We start from the raw sequence: 20711 nt of genomic DNA, 5'->3' as shown, positions 1-20711 counted from the left end.
TTTTTCAAATAATTCAAAATGAAGAAATCATGAAGCCATTGCAGAGTACGAAAGACACGACGATGAACTTATAAATATTACGTTGTTATAATATATGCTTATTTGATATTCTGCTTATTATGCTAATTTAAACAAAAACACTTTACCGATCATATTATATCCAAACCTGGATCCGCCACTGACCACTCTAAAATCCACCATCCAAAGTTCGATTCTAAACAGAAGTGCAACCCTTAAATTTATGTAAAACTTATGTCCTTATATATAATAAGCGTAAGAGGGATCCTACATCTAAATAAAGGAGTTCTATTTTTTAGTGATTTAAACCAAATATATGTATAATAATAAATTGAATATAATACTTGGTAAAATCTTGTATAGTGAGCAATAATTCTTAATTGAATAGAATACCAAATGATTTTTTTGTGCATTTTCTCTTCCAGCTGTAAATAAATTTAGTTGAATAATACTTTTAAAACCATTACTAAACTAAATATTATCTAAAAATCAACTTTAATTTTTAATTTAAAAAACACAAATTCTATTTTTTATACAGGTTACAGGCTATGATGATACATAAAAGTTAAATATTGATAGTGCACCGTGAGATCGGATACGTGGGTATGAATTGTGTATAGAATCACAAAATAGTAACCACTTCTCTGTTGGTTATAATCTATCACTAAGCACAACAATAGAACAATTATATAATCAAGATTAAACAAGAACAGACAATAAACCAAATAACGAAATAAAATATGAAGGCAAACAAAAAGATAAAATCAGTAACTCAACTGACAAAGAGATAATAGATCACTTAGCTATGACAAAAGCTTAAAAAATCTGAAAGAACTATCAACAGTTGAGTCGCCCAGCCTTCGAGAAACCTAGACTGCTCTGATGAGTTACACAATATCGCTTACAGGATACAACAGCATATAGCACTCCGTTCACTGGCACGTAATACTCAACAATGACCTTCTCCTCAGTTCTGAGAAAACTTATGCTATAATTTGTATATTTTGGAGGAGAGAAAAAGGGAGATGAAGTAGCTAGGGTTTCACAAGTCTGTGATTTGTGTGTATCTTTTTCAAACATTTAGTTTAGTATATAATACAAAATAAAACGTAACTGAAGATATTACATTAATTAAAATAAATATTCTGACTTAAATTGCATTTAATATAATATTTCCAGGAGTTGAACTGTAACAGTCACGTATCAGCATTTAACAGCCTTACAGCAAATGTCGATATCATATCAGCATTTATTCAGCCTTACAGCAAATATTGTTATCCATCGGCATTTATTCAGCATATCAGCGTTTGTTAAACTCTAATTCAACAAATACTGATATCAATATTTATTCAACCATATCAGAGTTTGTTAAACTCTGATTCAGCAAATACTGATATCTCCTGTTACTGGAACACTGATCAATATTCAGACTAAAATAATATAATAAGTCAATAAATATTTCAATTAAACAAGCAGTAAAATTTCTCGTCCAGGTCGCCTCGCATATGCAAAACGCCGAGACATTCACCCAAATCGCCCTTCGACTCGACTCGACCCGTGTCGTGTTGTGTCGTGACGTGGTGTGGCGAGGCGGCAGCACATATGTATGTGTGCGCGCGAGGCACACAATAACACCATGCACACCCACATGTTTTAATAGTTGTACACTACACTTGCACATGGTACTATATAAAGCATCTAACCTCTTATTATCTTATCAATGTGGGATACGCCCGCACAACCCTTTTCAAGCTACCAGGGATGGCAACGGGTAGGATCGGATCGGGTTTCGTAAGATCCAAATCCGATCCGTTATGTTTTAGTTCGGATCGGGTTCGGGTCCGGATATCAAAAATAAAGGTCCAAATTTGCTCCATCGAGTTTTTTCGTTATCGGATCAGTTTCGGGTTTAATTTGGATATTTAAAAATAATTAATAAAAATAAATAAATTTATATTATTATATAAATATATTTTTTTGAATGTTAAGAATACAAAAATTGTACTTTATATATTGTTAATAAAAGGTCGGTACAGTAGTCTATGTCTTATTTTACTAAATGTAGGTTAAAAGTTCGACTCACTCATGCGTGTGCGTTTGTTTAACAAAAAAATAGTACTCTACATATATTGAGACTTCAATATTAGCGTCAAATGTAATAAATTTAATTATCGATAATTATCCAACATCCCGGTTATAAACATTAAATTTAAATATTAGATGTATATAAATCATGTATTATTGTTATAAAATTATGTAAGATAAGAACATGCTATCGGATTTTTTTTGGGTTTTGGGTTTGGATCGGGTTTGGGTTTTGGGTCGGGTATCGGTTCGGTAAACCTAAGATCCAAATCCAGGTCCAAACTTTTTCGGGTCTAAAATTAAGATCTAGATGTGGATCTAAATCCAAAAACTCGGGTTCGGATAAATCCAAACGAGTCGGATATCCGTCGGGTCGGGTAAAATTGTCATCCTTACAAACTACTAACTTCAACTCAATTTTTTTATGGATTACATTAAGAAAATTACTTAGATTCAAACATAAAAGTTTAAGTCATCATATCAAATGATCAACCTCCAACAATTAGTTTTAGGAAATTGCATCATGAACATGTCTAAAACAAGACTTTAACTTTCCATTTTCTAACATTTTCTCCCCGCCGAACTCCAATTCCTTCCTTCATTTTTCATTTTTATCTTTTTTTCTCAGGTTGGGTACACACGCTTCTTCCTGTACGTACTCGTAATAATTGTCTTTTTCTAATAATTAATTAATAATTTGTATTTACACATCTCTCTATTTTCTTCCCCTCCCCCCCGCTCTCTCTTTCTTACTCCCTCACTCCCTCTCCAGCTCAAGCATCTTTAGTTCTGCAATAATTTCATCTGACTGTCTGCACTACAAGGTACTCTCCCTCTTATGTATGCATATTCATTAATATCTCTCTGTTCTCTATATGATTCAAATCTTTTGAATTGTTTTGTTATCAAACAAACACTATAATCGGATTCTAGGGTTGAGCGTTGTCATTTGAATTGTGTCTCGAAATTAAGTTTCCTTGTATCTGTTTTTGTCTCCTAACTTGCCTCAATTTGTTAGTATAGATAAGCAAAGTGTGAATTATGTTTATTATCCGATTTATGTTTATATACTTACTATATTATTAAAGCCGAAACATTAAAATTTTGGTAGTCGTTACTTGGACCGGGCTTATTTATTTTTTAAAATCTTGGGCCCCAGACTATTAAAAAACTCTATTCTCTGTGAAATACAACAAATTATTCAATTTCAAATCTAACTCTAAAGACTTACTTTTTTAAAACGTATTCTATTCTAAAAATATCATGGGTAATTAAGAAAAATATTCACAAAAAATAAATGAATTTCGTTTTCCAACTGATAGTACATGTAGCTCCTGCAAGAGCCAGGCCCGGACTTCTAACTCAACCCAGTCCCGCACACCACTAGTCCTAACTGGCCCAGTCCCGCAACCCCAGTCTTGGAAAATCGCAGCACGTGAGGCACCTGCCTAAGCATATGATAGGGACAACTGTCACCCATTAATCATGGGAATAATCAGGGCAAGAGGATCCTCAGAATATTCATCGGCCAGTCCCGCGCTTACACGTGTAAAGCATCCACTCCAACCTGGTGTCCTCCGCTCCTAGAGCCAATGACCACGATTCAAAGGTACCAACCCAAAAACCCTATCCTTGGGCTATAAATAGCCCAAGAAGGTAAAGTTTTGGGGTTAATCACTCTCTTACACTCAATACACACACAACCACCTTGCATTCATATCTATCTTCATCTTCCCCCAGAGCGAGTTCTTATTCTCACATCGGGGGCACCGCGGGACTCAAACCCCCCTACCGGTGTTGTTTTGTAGGAGCCCCACGACAGCTACACCTCCACAGCGGTGAAGGATCCAGGCACGGCGTCGAAGGGGCAGCCCCGCCACCAGGAGTTATCACCAACTAAAATATGTTTGTTAGTTTAATAAAAAATCATGTTTGTTAGAGTTGTAATTCTGAATACAATGTCTTACTTTGTTAGGGTTATCATAGTATTAGTTAAGAAGTGTACAACCTTGGAGACAGTGGCAGATGCACTTGATGTGGAGGGTACTCGGCGAGCACCCTGATTTGATTTTTCAAAAACTTATTATTGCAGTTACTGTAGTTGATGTATTCTGAAAACTTTAAAACTATTTATTTAATAGTTGAATAATATATATTGTAGTTAATGCATTCTGAAAACTTTAAGAGCATTTGTTCAATAGTTGAACAATATTTGTGTTACCGTAATTTATTTTTGTCTTGTACTTTTTTATTATGAATGTACACCCTTTACAACCACTTGATTGTGCTCATCAAGTAGGTTTGAGTCAATTTTAATGTGGAAATGTTTGACCACTTGGTGAATTATCTGATGATTGATGTTGATATGTGGATATTTATATGTGGTAAAGTATAGACATGTTAATTTTATTATGTCCAGAATAAAATATAGATAATTAAGGTATTTTTCTAGTAATTTTTGGAGTGCTATTTGATTTTATATTGATTTATGAATTTATGAATTTATGAATTATTTTCAAAATAATTACAAAACTATTTTATAAAGCCGGGAATCGTCCAACTTCAACCGTTTTTGCGTTTTTACAACCCGAAACTCTTCCGAAAACTCCTTCCTAACCTAATCTGATGATTCCGGACATTAATTAATTTTAATTGATAATTAATTATTTAATTGATCAATTAATTTAAATATTAGTTGAATAATTAAATTAATTAGTTATTAATTAATTTTAATTGATTTAATAATTAGATTTAATTATTTATTTTTGATTTAAAAATTCTGAAAGATAGTTTCGAGTTTTAAAATATTATTTTAAATTATTATCAAGGTTCGGTAATTATTATAAAATTATTTTAAAGCCAGATTCGGGTATTCAAACCCTGTTATTTAATTATAAAATGAGTTAGAGACTCGTTTTAATTCCGAAAAATGTTCAAAAATTCGTATTAAATACTTGGAAAATCATTTTGACCCCGAATCTTCTTTAAAAAATTATTTTGATTGGATATATTGCGTGTTATATGCTACGTGCTATCTGATTGATGTGTTATATGCCTATGTGGTTATTGTTTGACTATTTTGGTCATAACTTTCAATTCGTAAATCGGATTTGGGTAAAACGAAGGGTAGATAAAAGCTTATGATGTCCATGTGACGATTAAAATAATATGAGATTGAGTATTGATAGATACCTGTGATGCCTAGCAGAGTAAGAGAGGCATAGAAAAGAAAGCCAGTGATCTGTAAATAGAACTGAAGTGTAGAAAATGAAAGCAAGTGATCGATGAATAGAAGCAAGGCATAAAAAAAAGAAATAAAGTGATTGAAAAGTAAAACTGTTAGATGAGTACAAGTAAAGTTGGAAATCGTTTGTGATAAGGCAATGACTTCTGAAGCTTTCTTCGAATATTTCTGAACTTTCTCATGTCATGTTGCTAGTATTCAAAATAAATCTTATTTTATATTGCAAGCATTTTGAACTGTTTAACCCTGAACCCTGATCATATCATTGAACTTGAGCTGTAAACTTTATTTTTTGTAAACCACCAACGGTTGATTTCCCAGATATTAAACCATACAAATACAATACTACTCCACAAATACATACACACCATAAACCAAGTATTGCAACAAAATTTATCGAGCATACAGAAATGTGTACACCCTGAAATCCCCTATGACATCAAAGATCTATACAATATGTTATCATTGAACCATTTTTTATCAGATACTTGATTCTTCATCAGGCTTGAAGCCGTTCTTCATATTTACACCTTGATATACCTGGTGGTACTTGTGAAATGTTTTATGCTCAGAGCTAAATGCTTTATCAATGTTAATCATGATTTTTTTTAATTATTGAATTGTTTTAGAATTGGAGGGTTTTATAAATGTGGACCAGATTCGTGGTCATAATAGGCCAAGGTTTGCCTTGGATCCAGTATATAGAGCAAAGCTGGGAGCCTTGCTCGAGGTTAGTGCGTGATTGATCAGCAGTCTAACCTTAGTTTTTTTAAATGAAAAGAGAATATCCAATTGTAATCACTGCTTATCCAGAAACTTGATTCTTCTTAATCATTTCAATTGAGCATTGTTGGACCTCAGTTATTGCTATTATGACTTGCTGAGCTAGTTAGCTCACTCTTGCAAATCTGCTTATGTTATTTTACAGTTGAAAAGGAAATTGTTGGTAACGAGGATTCCCAGTCCTGTGTGCAAGCTAGGATTCCAGGATAAGATGGACCAAGTTAGCAGGAGCTTTATAGTGTAGATGAGTTATGTAAGATTGTAAGAATGATATCATTATCAGTTGTAAGCGGAATTAGTTGGGATTTGTTACGGTGTAATAAAAGTTAAGGTTATGGCTTGTTTTCATACTTTAACTTGTTGCGATCCATGGTTATGGTAAGTAGGGTCTTTATATATATTACTTTCATAAGCAGGTTTATATATTGGGTGTGTGTGTTGTGAACCTCAAACTTCTGACCCGGGTTTGGAGAGCGTCACATTAGGCCTCCCCCCTTTACTTTTTGGTTTCTCATTTTTTGGAGTCCTTTCTTTTGGTGAATTTTTGCAGGTTTTTTATTATGTCCAATATTTTCACTGTTGCTACAAGTCATCTGCACTCCTTTCTTGCTAAGTTACAGTAATTTATTAGTTTTTGAAGAAGCTCCAACATCTTTTTCTTCATGCATTTCTTTGCGTCTTGCTTTTTTAGGTCTTCCAAGCAATCTCCTCTGCATAGGTGGCAATACATGAACTAATTTGCTTTCAAGCCACATAGTACTTCCCTTTAATGGTTGAATGTAGTTTGTGTATATTTTCTTATAAGTCTATTTCCTGTACGCAACGTCAACATAGTCATCGGGATTTCTATTACTATAGTATATAGCGCTAATGGAATGTACACATGGGATGCCACTTAGCTGCCATATATTCCAACTACATATTTGTTGTCTCATATTTACAACATATCCAATCGAACATCCAAGAAATATTTCAAACACACCCTCACCATTATGCTTTAGAGTCCAGAATCTATATTGTGCCTTCAAATTTTCTAATTTATCCCTTATTCTCGGACATAGAGGATCTGATTCATTCATTAAAACCTTCGGGAGATTCTTCTCTACTCTATCCAAGATTGCTCTTCGGATATCTTCTAGCATATAAATAATAAACTTATCCCCAACGATCAATATACTTCCATTAAACAACTCACACATATTATTTTCTATACTCGTGGATTTTGTTAAATGACGGAAAAAAGCTCTACTCCAGACATTTGGATCATGCTCCATAAGCAATTCATAAGCTTGTTTTGAAAGTTTTTTTAACTATATTTATTATTTTACCAAACTCCTCTTTTGTGTTGCTCTTTGCTGCTTCCCATAATTATTTTCTATAGTAAGCTTCATTCCATTTTTTTAGGAAGTTTGCATATATATGCCTCGCACGATTTCGATGCTCAGCATGCGGTAGAAGTTTAACAACTGATTTTAACAACCCCTACAAATGTTAAAATTTATTAATTATAAATTAAATTAAAGATACAAAATTTAAAAGTAACATGCAAACAGACCTTTTGCTGATCTGAAATGATAGTCCAACCATGCCCTGTACTCATCAATCCATCAGACCCTAAGTCCATTAACAGGTAACGTAAGAACCAGTTCCAACTATCGTATGATTCCCCTACCACAACAGCCCAACAAATTGGATACATCTGGTCATTAGCATATCTTCCTATTACTGATAGCAACTCACCTTTACATTTACCCTTCAACCAACATCCATCAAGACCAGTCACCTTTCTACAATTCTCTTTCCACCCTATTTTAATACCAGCAAAATAAATATGAATTCTCTTAAAAAATCTACTCCCATCTTTATTTAAAACATCAACCACGACTCTACTTTCGGGATTAGTTTTCTGAATATCCTCTGCATAATCAAATAGCATTGCATAATGTTTCTCTAAGTTTATTTCAATCTCTCCAACGGATTTTTGTTTAGCCCTACAACACTGGTTAAAAGTTACTGTCAATCCATAGTTACTGAACACATCAGCTTACATATCCTTTAGCTTCCAACTAGGGTTATCTCGAAACTTTCTGGCATATTCTTTCGCTAGCCAGGTGCTATTCACGATGGTTGCAATGTAGTCCCTTATACAAGTGTGACTATTATTTAATGATTTTATTTAAAAACTCTCTTCACGTGACATTTTCGTAGCGTAAAGTCTCCAGCTGCATATGTCTGGGTATCCACATACTGCCAACACCCTAGTACTTTCACTCTTTAAGTACTTAATGACAAATTCTTTATCAATTGCCTGAGATTGAATGACATGTCTTAGTTCACGATGATCAATAAATTTCATTCCAGCGACGAGTTCAATATCTCTAAAATTAGTCTGATCATTGTAATATGAATCCTCATTTCTTAAAACACCATTAGCCTCCTCAATCTCTTCAATCTCATCTAAGCATAATCTATCCTCATCATCACTTGCATATTTATCATCATTGAACACAATTTTCACCCCATCATTATTATCCTCTATTTCACAATATCCCTCATATAGTAGTGATTTTCTTTTCCTGACATTTATAACTTCCTCATCACTATCAGACATACTATTAAGAGAACCAATCATACTATTACAACTCTCTTCGTCTTCTTCGATTTCATTGATATCTTTGATCTCATGTTCAATATATGTCTCAAATTTATTGTTTCCTTCAGGACCAAATTTCAACATTCGCATCCGATCAGCATCATTGTTCAATCTTGTACAACTAACATCCAAAGGCATATTACACGACTTGGAGTATAATCCTGATATGCTTTTATTCTCTGCGTCTTCTTTAGCCAAATCCAACAACTCAAAATAACTATTAATATCAACGTCATATTTTTTACACACTTTAACTTTCTCTCCAACATATTTAAGATGAGGCGAATATTCAAATTTACCATCAAAATGAATCACAAAATCCACCTTGTCCATTCTGCACATAAAAATGTATAAAAATATGATTACAAACATAAATTTTTATCTTTCATATGTCTAAATGTTGATTTACAATTTTTGTTAAAATCATGGTACTTAATAAATTTAGCACTATAACATAAGAGTTTATGGTAAAGATACAGAAAGTAATAACAATAATACATAATCCATCCTTATAGTTACCAATTAGTATGATTCGATAATATATTTATGAGGAGTCTCTTCATATATGTATATAAGGATCAAAATAAACAAACCCAAATTTAAACTAATCAAAATATACATTTCTGAAGAATCAAAATGAAAAATGAGAAACTATAACAATTGACGGGGATAACAAAAAAACTTACCCAAAATTATGAACTATTTGATTATCAATCACATGCACCAAGTGATTAACAAGATCGGAGATTGTAGATAGTTTCTTCGACATGCACAATTTGATGATGAAAACCCTCTTGACATTAAGGGTTGGAGCGGGGCGGGTATGAGAATAGAAATATTTTAAATAAAATATATTATTTATTTTTAAAAAAATTATTAATAGATATATAAACTAACTCAAAAAAATATAGTAATTGTAATTAAAAAAATATTTATTTTAGGTTGTACGCGTGGCATGTATTGACGAGGAGGAAAGTAGAAGAAAAATATAGCTAAAAATTAAATAACAATCAAAAGGGAAGGAGACAAAATAAGCAAAGCTTATATTCTGTATTTCATAAAATATATCCAATCCCCCCTGAAAACATTCAGGATCCCTTATATATATAGGGCTGATTCTTTTTAGAATATGTGAAGACATATATTAAAAACAAGTACATGAACAGATTTAGATAAGTAATAGATGCATAAACTGCCACCAAGAAGTCTAAAGGGTATTCATTGAATCTTGTTCCAGAGAAAATTCTGGAAGTTAGCTTTAACTCGGATTATTTTGGATTGTTCTAGAATATTGACATTGTGCACTTCATCATCCTCTCCTGGTGAGAAAGAACTCGTCCACGAGTCTTCAGAAAAATCTTCATAAAATTCTGACAAGTCCTTGACATTGAAGGTTGGGTGGGTACAAATATTTGGCGGAAGTTCAACCTTATAAGCGTTATCATTAATCTTCTTAAGAATTGGACAAGGGCCGATCTTCCTCTCCTTAAGTTTATTATACCCTCCAGCGGGAAAACGTTCTTTACTCAAATGAACCCAAACAAGATCTCTTTCGTTGTAAGTCTTTGTCCTACGATGTATATTGGCAGCATCTTTGTACTTGGTGTTACTTTCTTCCAGTTTCTTTTTGACATCCTCGTGAACTCTGGACATCATAGAAGCAAAGTCTTCGGCCTTTTTATTGGTTGATGATAACTTTGGAATTGGTGCAAGATCCAAATAATGATTTAGAGCTTTTCCGTAGACTATCTCAAATGGACTTTTCCCGGTAGAGCGATTCACAATATAATTGTATGAAAATTCAGCTTGTGAAAGTACGAGATGCCATTGCTTAGGCCTCTTTGTTGCCAAGCTTTTAAGAAAATTTCCTAAGGTTCGGTTCACAACCTCAGTTTGTCCATCCGTTTGTGGATGATATGCACTACTGAACTTTAAGTTGGTACAAAGCATCTTCCACAAACTCCTCCAGAAGTGACCAATGAATTTACTATCTATATCCGAAACAATGGACTTAGGGATTCTGTGGTGCTTCACCACATCGCGGAAATAAAGGTTAGCAACATAAGAAGCATCCACGGTCTTCTTACACAGAATAAAATGAGCCATTTTGGAGAAACGATCAACAACCACAAATATAGAATCGTTTCCTTTTTGTGTTCTTGGTAAACCGACCACGAAGTCCATGCTAACATCTTCCCACGGTGAATTTGGAATTGGCAAGGGACTGTAATAACCTGTGTTTTGGGCACCTCCTTTGCATGTTTGGCATATTCGACACCTTTTCACAAAATGGTTTACATCTCGAAAAATAGTTGGCCAAAAATACTTTTCTTTGACAAGTAAAACTGTCTTATCTCTACCAAAGTGTCCACCAAGTCTCCCGAATGTAGCTCCTTGATAATATATTCCCTAAGAGAGAATTTTGGAATACACAAGTAGTTGCTTTTAAAAGGAAACCCATCTTGAAGTATATAATTACCTTGCTGTCCAGATTTGCAATCTTCCCAAATATGGCCAAAATCTTCGTCCTTGCGATACAAATCTGGAATGGAATTGAACACTTCAAGCTTCAAACTTATAGAGTTGAGAAGACAAACTCTCCTACTAAGTGCATCATCCACTTGATTATATTTCCCGCTCTTATGCCTTAGCATAAAAGTATATTATTGTAAAAAAGTAACCCATTTTGCATGTCTTCTGTTTAAGTTTCCTTGATTGTTGATATACTTCAGAGCTTCATGATCAGAATTTAGTATGAACTCCCTTTGAATGAGGTAGGGGCGCCAATGACGAAGGGCTTGGACTATGGCATAGAATTCGACATCGTATGTAGAGTATTTTTTTCTTGCTTCATTGAGTTTCTCGCTAAAGAAGACAATGGGATGACCTTCTTGGCTAAGCACACCACCAATGCCTAGATGTGAAGCATCACAATCGACCTCAAATACTTTCTCAAAGTCTGGCAAAGCAAGAACCGGGGCACTGGACAATCTCTCTTTAATAAGCAGAAAACTCTTTTCAGCCTCTAGTGTCCACTTAAACTCACTTCTTCTCAAACAATCAGTCAGTGGGGCTGGTATGGTACTGAAATTTCTGATAAAACAGCGATAAAAAGATGCCAATCCATGAAAACTTATTACTTCTTGTAAACTTTTTGGTGTTGGCCACTCTTGCACAGCTTTGATTTTTTCCTCATCAACTTTAAGGCCTGTAGCAGTTAATAAAAAACCTAGGAACGAGAGTGTAGTTTGCATAAAAGAACACTTTTTGAGATTGATATATAATTTTTCACCTCTCAAAGCTGCAAAGACTGCCTTTAAATGTTCTGTATGCTCATTTTGATCACGACTATATACACGAATGTCGTCGAAATAAACAACCACAAACTTACCAATAAATGGGCAAAAAACTTTATTCATTACTCTCATAAAGGTGCTTGGGGCATTCGAAAGGCCAAATGGCATAACAAGCCATTCATAAAGCCCTTCACGAGTTTTGAAAGCGGTCTTCCATTCATCACCTGATTTGATGCGGATTTGGTGATAACCACTTTGAAGATCAATATTGGAAAAGACTTTTGCACCAGCAAGCATGTCAAACATATCATCGATTCTTGGGATTGGAAATCTATATTTTATGGTAATTTTATTGATAGCACGACTATCAATACACATACGCCAAGTTCCGTCCTTCTTTGGAGTTAACAAAGCTGCAACTGCACAAGGGCTCTTACTTTCTTGTATCTAACCATTCTCCAACAGCTCCATAACTTGTTTTTTTAATTCTTCATGTTCTTTCAGACTCATACGATAATGAGCTTTATTAGGAAGACTAGATCCAGGAATCAAATCAATTTGATATTGAATATCCCTTAAAGGAGGCAGCCCTTTTGGTAGCTCTTCCGGCATGATATCGTCAAACTCCTTTAGTAGGGGCTCCAATTCAACAGGCACATCAGCTAGTTTCCCCATATTTTTAGAGAAAAGACATAAAACATACCATTTTCCTCACTTTCTTTAAGGAATTTGGACAAGGTCAGAAAGTTATTCGCCTCTCCTTGAGATTTTGGTGTTTTATCCTCTTTACTAGGTAATAAAACAATCTCAAGTTTACCCATCTTGAAAGAATATGTATTTTTGTGCCCATCGTGCATGACATGCCTATCATATTTCCACGGTCGTCCTAGGAGTATGTGACAAACATCCATAGGGACAACATCACAACATACTTGATCCTCATATCTACTTCCCATCGAAAATGAAACAAGACATCTTTTATTAACTTTTACCTCATTTCCTTTCTTGAACCAAGCAATCCGATAAGGCTTAGGATGTGGCTCCATTTTGAGCTTGAGTTTATCCACCATTTCCTGAGAAACAATGTTTTCACAGCTCCCACCATCAATAACAAGGGTGCAGACTTTTCCATGGGATTTGCATCGAGTCTTGAAAATATTGGAGCGCAACCAATCTTCTTCATAATCAACTTTAGGAGTGGCAAGAGCTCTTTGAATCACTAAGCTTTCTCCATCTTCTGCCTCAAGTTCAACTCGTTCTTCACCGCTTTCTTCGTCAAACTTAGGTGGCCCATAATATCCGTCGTCACTTTCTCCATCACCGAAAGTTACAAGTTTCTTTCGACAATCACTCGAACGATGACCAATCTGGCCACATTTGAAACACTTGATTGTATTGTTATAGCTACTGCTGGATTGTCCCCCAAATTTATTAGCTGAGGCAGATTTTTCAGAGTTTTTGTTTGCACTCCAAGATTTGGAAGTTGCAGTTCCACCATGTGAAGTTTCTCCTTTTATGGAAGCATGTGGACTGCGATTGTCCATATTTTTCTTTGTGCTGCCTCTAGCATGTTTGGTCTCCACTTTTAGGGCTAACTGATATGCATCATTAACACGCCACAACCTATGTAACTCAACTTCATCGCGTATGTAAGGTTTCAAGCCACCCACATATCTTGCAACTAGTTGTTCTTCACTTTCTTGAATGTCATTTCGAGCCACCGGTTTATAAAATTCTTCAGTGTACTCCAAAACACTTTGACTTTCTTGTCGAAGATTGTTGAATTGTGAGAATATCATTTGAGAATAATCTGGTGTAAGAAATTTCTCTTTGAGCCGAGATTTCATTTTGTCCCAAGAAGATATCTTTGATTTCCCTTTGCGAAGTCTCATTTCTTGAACCTTATCCCGCCATGTTGAGGCATACCCACACAACCTCGTAGCTACAAGCTTGACACGCTGGTTCTGTGGAGTTTCTTTGTAGTCAAAGAACTTCTCGATGGCACTAAGCCATTCAAGGAATTCTTATGATTGAAGACGTCCATGGAATTCCGGAAGATCGATCTTGATATGATCAAATCTATGACGCGAATGCCTGCGATTGCTGGCGAAGGGGTTCACATCAGATTCATCATCACTAGATGATTGACTATTATTTGATCCACCATGCTCCTGACGAGCGGTTTGGCGTTCCAAAAGCATAGTCAACTGCTCAACTTGCCTTCGAAGTGCTTCAATTTCAGCATTTTTCTCTTCTTTCCACTCGTCCGTTGCATTGTTACCATGTCTTCCACCTCTTCTTCCTGCCATGATGAGAGATCAAAGTAGCAAGCCCAAGAGAGCAGCACAAGCTCTGGTACCAATTGATGAGGAGGAAAGTAGAAGGAAAATATAGCTAAAAATTAAATAACAATCAAAAGGGAAGGAGACAAAATAAGCAAAACTTATATTCTGTATTTCAGAAAAAATATATCCAATCCCCCCTGAAAACATGCAGGCTCCCTTATATATATAGGGCTTATTCTTTTTAGAATATGTAAAGACGTATATTAAATACAAGTACATGAACAGATTTAGATAAGTAATAGATGCATAAACTGCCACCAAGAAGTCTAAAGGGTATTCATTGAATCCGGTTCTAGAAAAAATTCTGGAAGTTAGCTTTAACTCAGATTATTTTGGATTGTTCTAGAATATTGACATTCTGCACTTCATCATGTATGCATATTAAATTAAAAGTCGTTTAAATAATTGACATGTCAGATCCTTATTAACTATGGTTAATTGTCAAATGAATTATCATAATTTAGCAAAGTTAGTTGGTTTATTTGGCCAATAAAAAATTTCACAGGTTAATTTGCAAAAAAGTAACAAATTTATTGGGTTTTTCGGCTAATAACTCTTTAAAATTCATGGTATCAATTGTTAAATAATTAATCTCACTCGACAATATTACAAAATACAAAAATCTAAAATTACAGTAAATGCTAAGCAGTTCAACTTTCCATAACCTAAACAAATACATTATGGTTTAAGGATGCTTTAATTTATTATTCTACCAAATTCGTTTAAGAAATAAATAAGAGATCCTTTCAGGCGTTTAGCCTGATTTCGATAAATATTTTGAAAGTTTTTTTGTTTGAGTGATTTCTTGAGAAATTTTTCTAAAGTGTATTTATAATTAATTACAATTTTACGAAACACTTAAGATGATATATGTAAAATTTTAAATATTTTTTATTACAATTTTTTTAAAAAAAATATAAAATTCTATTAAATATTTTATATATTTAATACAATATTCTCTTAAATATTTTATATTTTTTTAATACAAAACACGTATATATAGAACCTTTTATGTCACATATTTTATGTTGTGCTATAAAAAATCGTTATATATAACGCTTCTTTGTCACTTTTTGTTTAATGGACCCGGATCTAATTTGTTTGCATTAATGGATTTGCATCGAATTACTTAGCCCGCTATAATGCGCGGCCTTTGGGCCTTTTCAATGTTTATTGGGCTTCCCCGGTCCATTCATCATTTTTTTGACAGAATTGATTCATGTTTTTTTATGTCAAAAAATTCACTTTTATAATGTACGAATTTTTCAAAGTGTGTTGCAAAATTACAATTTCGCAACTAAATGTTACAAATAAAAATTACAATGTTGCAACTAAATGTGACTAGATATAAACTTGAATGTAACCAAAAATGACTTATACTATTTTTATTAAAAATATATATAAAAAATAAAATTGAATACGGTAATTTTTTATCGCAGACCATGTTTTTACATATGTTTTTAGAAAATAGTAAAATCGCAAAAACTTCTTAACAAAGATATTATTTTGATAATTTCTTGCTCAAGTATTTGTTTCTAAATTATACTATTAATAATAATGGTGCGTTTGGTATTGCTGTTGCGGACAACAACAACAGTTTTTCGCTGAAAAACAGTTAAAATAATATTTCGTAAAATTTAAAAACTGCTTTTCGGAAAAGTGGTTTTGGCCTGAAAGCTGCTGATACAGAAAGTAAGTGCCCCCATACTTTTAGAAAAAACTACTTTTTAGATGTTGCGGGAAGCAATGTTGATTTCACCATCAAAACTTACCAAAAACATTATTATTTTTAATTTTTTGCATCAAAACATATATTTATCAAAAAAATTACCAAACTGTCATCCGATTTTTAAAAATAACACTTTTTCTAAAAGCACAACAAAAATCAAAACAGAGCCTAAGTCAGATTACATGAAGTAATCACGACGCTGTCATGTAGACTTTTGGGTCTCTAACTCTCTATTAAATAATAATTTATTAGCTATTAAAATACTACTAGTATTCAGTAGAAATGACTTATATACTACATTAAAAAATATTAAAAGGAAAGACCCATTTTAGCTTAAACATAAAAAACACTCGGTAACATTATTAGAAGCTGAAAGGCCACATAAATAATAAAAAATGACTTATCTTCTTGTAGCTGCAGGAGCTTTCTTTGAGTCAATAAAATGGCTTTCCAGACAATGGTACCGACATTCAGCTATCACTTGCGTAAATGAAGTCTAAGCAAACCATGTTACCGGTAGCTTTCACCGTCTAAGAGCTTCTCCGATGGTGTTACGTAAAATTTGTCGAACCGGTTAGCTGATTTCATCCGATGGAGTTGGTAATAATGATTGGCTATATTTTAAACATAATATATTTTTATTATAAATAAAATGCATAATTTCGATATGCTAAGTAGATTATGTGTAATTTAGCATGTTCGACAAATATAGTCAATACGGGGAGATTGACTAAAATTTTAGCTAACAGTAATGTACCATTGGAGTTAATTAATTTTAACACAATATACATATTATATTTATTTATGGTATTTTTTACACATTTTTAGTCAAGAGCTTTTATATATGGGATATGCTCCGATAGTATTAGCTAAAATGTCCGGCTAAGATGATTTAAAAAATTAATATGTAAAGATTAATGGATCTGTAACACGATATCCCTCGGTGGGTTGATTAAAATGATTAGCCATGTTTAAAAAATAATATATTATTATTATTTGAAGTTGTTATAAACAAAATGTATTATTTTTATATGATAATTGATGATCTAGAATTGCACTACAGGCTAGCAAGCAGATATTTGACAAACTTAGACTGTATTTGGTATTACTACTGCAGACAGTAACAACAGTTTTTTGCTGAAAAGCAGCTAAAAATCTGTTTGGTAAAATTTAAAAACTGATTTTCTGAAAAGTTTTTTTTGACTAAAAACTGTTGTTAGAGAGCTGTTAGAGTAAGTCCCTCTGTTTTTTAAAAAAACTTGTTTTTCAGCTTTTGCGGCAAGCAAATACTGATTTCATTATTAAACATCACCAAAAGTATTATTTTTAATTTATTATCTCAAAACATATACATATAAAAAATATTACCAAACAGTTATCTGATTTTTACAACAACATTTTTTTTATCGGTACTTTTTCTAACATCACAACAAATTTTAACAGCAGAGTCTTGATTGATTCGATAAATATAGCCCGCCGAAACAAAGAGGTCGACTAAATTTATAAATAAAAGTTCCATCTCATTGATTTTATCTTTAACATGCCATCTAGATTTTTAACAAATAATTTCTTGCTCAAATAACACATAATTTAACTGCTAAATTTCTAGAACCATGTCAACTCTTTTCAATATCATGTGTTTTTCGATGTTCGCCCCATAAATGCTCTAGTTTTTACATCTTGTGGCAAGTTCGTCAATGACAGTTCTGTTCGACTTAACAGACGCGTTAATATATAAAATTACCTAAATGCTGGCTTCAACTTTGAGCCAAATTGGTTGTCCATTGCTATTAGATTAAGGTTGGGTTCACTTCAAGGGGCCAAAGTTTTTTGAAATCCGACTGGTAATGAAATTCAAACAAGACATGATGTAACTTGCACCAAATCAGGAAGACTCGATATGCTTGCATATGGGGTCTTAATCCGAGTCGGGCCGAACTGAGTCGAGCCGAGCCAAGTCGATTACAGTATTTAATACATAAGTTTGAGTATTGGTATTTTTAATCGACTCAAAATGATATAAAATGACCGTACTCGGCTCGTCAGCTCGTTTAATAGACGAACTGCGTCGAGTTTACTCGTGAGTTAAACGAGTCGGACAACACTCAAAAATGAAAATTATTTAATATTTAATTAAAAATTCAATTTACAAATTATTAAAATAAATTTTAAAATTGTTTGTATATAAACTTTAAATTAGTCTGAGTCATGCCGAGTTTTCGAGTTTCAAGTCGAGCTTTAATCAAGTTATGTCATACTTGGTTCAACTCATTTAACTAAACGAGTTTGAATTTGTGTTCAGGTGCTCGTGTACGTCTTCGTTTCGAATCACGATATTTGTAAACAAAAGAATGAACTTGCCGACAGGGTCAATTAATTGCATGAAAATGCTAGAGTTACCAAATATTTTTACAATTTTTTTTCTCAAGTATTTTATTAATGTAAACTTTCTTTTTAATAATATGATATCTTACGTACATTCATATGCGCTCACATATTAAATTTTGACACTTGTACTGTCACAACATTTTATAATTATTTTGATATAAATTTTGGATTACCTAACATTATTCTTACGATATATACCGAATTTAACACACAATAAATTTAATTTCTCCTACTCTTTGTTCTCCTGTTATAACCTTTACCGGAACTCAACTGACGTAACTTGCTGAATTTTAACTCAAATTCTTTTTGGCAATCAATTCATTCATTTTTGAATTGAATAACCGGAGCATACATGTGCATCGAAACATAAACAATTACTTGTCATTTAAAATAATGGACTTTTCTCGTGTGTGCAGGCGAACCCGTATTAAGAGTTAGTACTTGATGAACTGTTTTCAAAATATTTGTGAAAAATTTATTAATAATGATGGATTTCTGAAATACATAAAAATCTCCACCAATAAATTTTCTACAACTCGTCAATCACATTTTTTTTAACATGTGTCCATGAATACATAATAGACAAACCGAATAATGAATGTAAATATCTAAGTGACCATGTGTACATCTCATGTTTCACATAAAATTGAGCAAAACCGCTATCCTGAAAATGATCTCAAAAATATATTAAAATGATATGTGATGTCATTTTATTCGTGAAATTTATATTAATACATGAGAAATTCATTTCATTAATGCGAGAACAACCAATAACATTCCTACCGGAGGAGAATTTATGATTATGTCTCCTGAGTCAGAGTCTGTCGCTTAAATGCGGTTTATCTTGATTCACTTGGTTTACAGACTATTGCGTGAACCCGTAAGATTTATCCAATACGCACCGAAAAGTAGCGTCTGCGGGTTACCTAAGATAAAAAAACCAATAACACAACAAGCATTTGAAAACATTTTCAAAACCGTTTTCGTGAATTCAAGTATTTCTACGCACAACTATATATTGAGTTTAGACAGGAATAATTAATGGTCAAAAATAGCAGTCACATACTTACATAAAAACATTGTGGGCTTCCAGCTTCCTGATTGATTAGCAAGTAGTATCATATTCATGCCCTTAAATTGCGGCACATGAACAGATTAGATTTTACATGTTCATTATGTCTGAATTCAGATACGGTTGCTGCAACATGTACATTACTAATTCTATACAATCACATGAACTTTATTATTTGCTGCTCGTGAAAATTCAATACATTTCACACATCCCTCACTACTTATGAACTCGTGAACAAGAAGAAGATCTTCATAATCATTAAGATAGCCGTGTACATACTATATAGTCAGTTGATCATTTTTTATATAAAAATTCGGACATCGGATGTTCAATAATTAGTCATAAAATTTTAAGATGTTAAATTAAGATATGGTCTTATATTATTTCTAACACTTGTCCTCAATTGATAGCATCTAGACCTTCTTGTTGGTGTCGTATAATTCATGTTCGTATTTTGTGTATTTGAAAGTCAAATACAAAACCAACATATTGGGTTTGTGTACTTTCGTTTCATGTCATTTTGTGTCTTATTTTTTGTATAAAAGTGAATATTAATATTAATTAAAATAAATAAATAAAATATAAGATGTTTAGGTAAAATGTATAAGAAATATATTAAAAAAATATATTTAGATCACATTTATATACATATAATAAAATTAAGTAATTATTTTAAAAATAAATATGAATATATCTAGTAAAAATATACATATATTCATTATAAATATTAATATTTAATTATAATATTTATTTTTGTCGTATGTATATGAAAAATCCAAAAAAGACACTAAATCTCAGTCATGTACTTTGATGTTCGTGTATTTTCGTGTAGTATAATGACAAAACAAACAATAACACTAAATTTTCGTATCGTGTCCAAAATTGCTAGATCTAATAACACCCTGACTCCAAAACCAATTTTTGGACAATAAAATCTTACTATATATATATGAGGTTATATTATAACACTCCGTCTTATTCGAAAAGCCGATTTTTGGACCAAGGCCGCGGATCTTATTACCCCTTTGATAATTTTTATTAAACGAGGGATAATCTATTTTCCTATTGTTGCACGAAACAAGTGATTGGTCTTACCAA

This window comes from Apium graveolens, chromosome 5 (assembly GCF_009905375.1).
Source record: "Apium graveolens cultivar Ventura chromosome 5, ASM990537v1, whole genome shotgun sequence".
Classification (NCBI taxonomy): Eukaryota; Viridiplantae; Streptophyta; class Magnoliopsida; order Apiales; family Apiaceae; genus Apium; species Apium graveolens.
Note: the sequence above shows the minus strand (reverse complement) of the source record.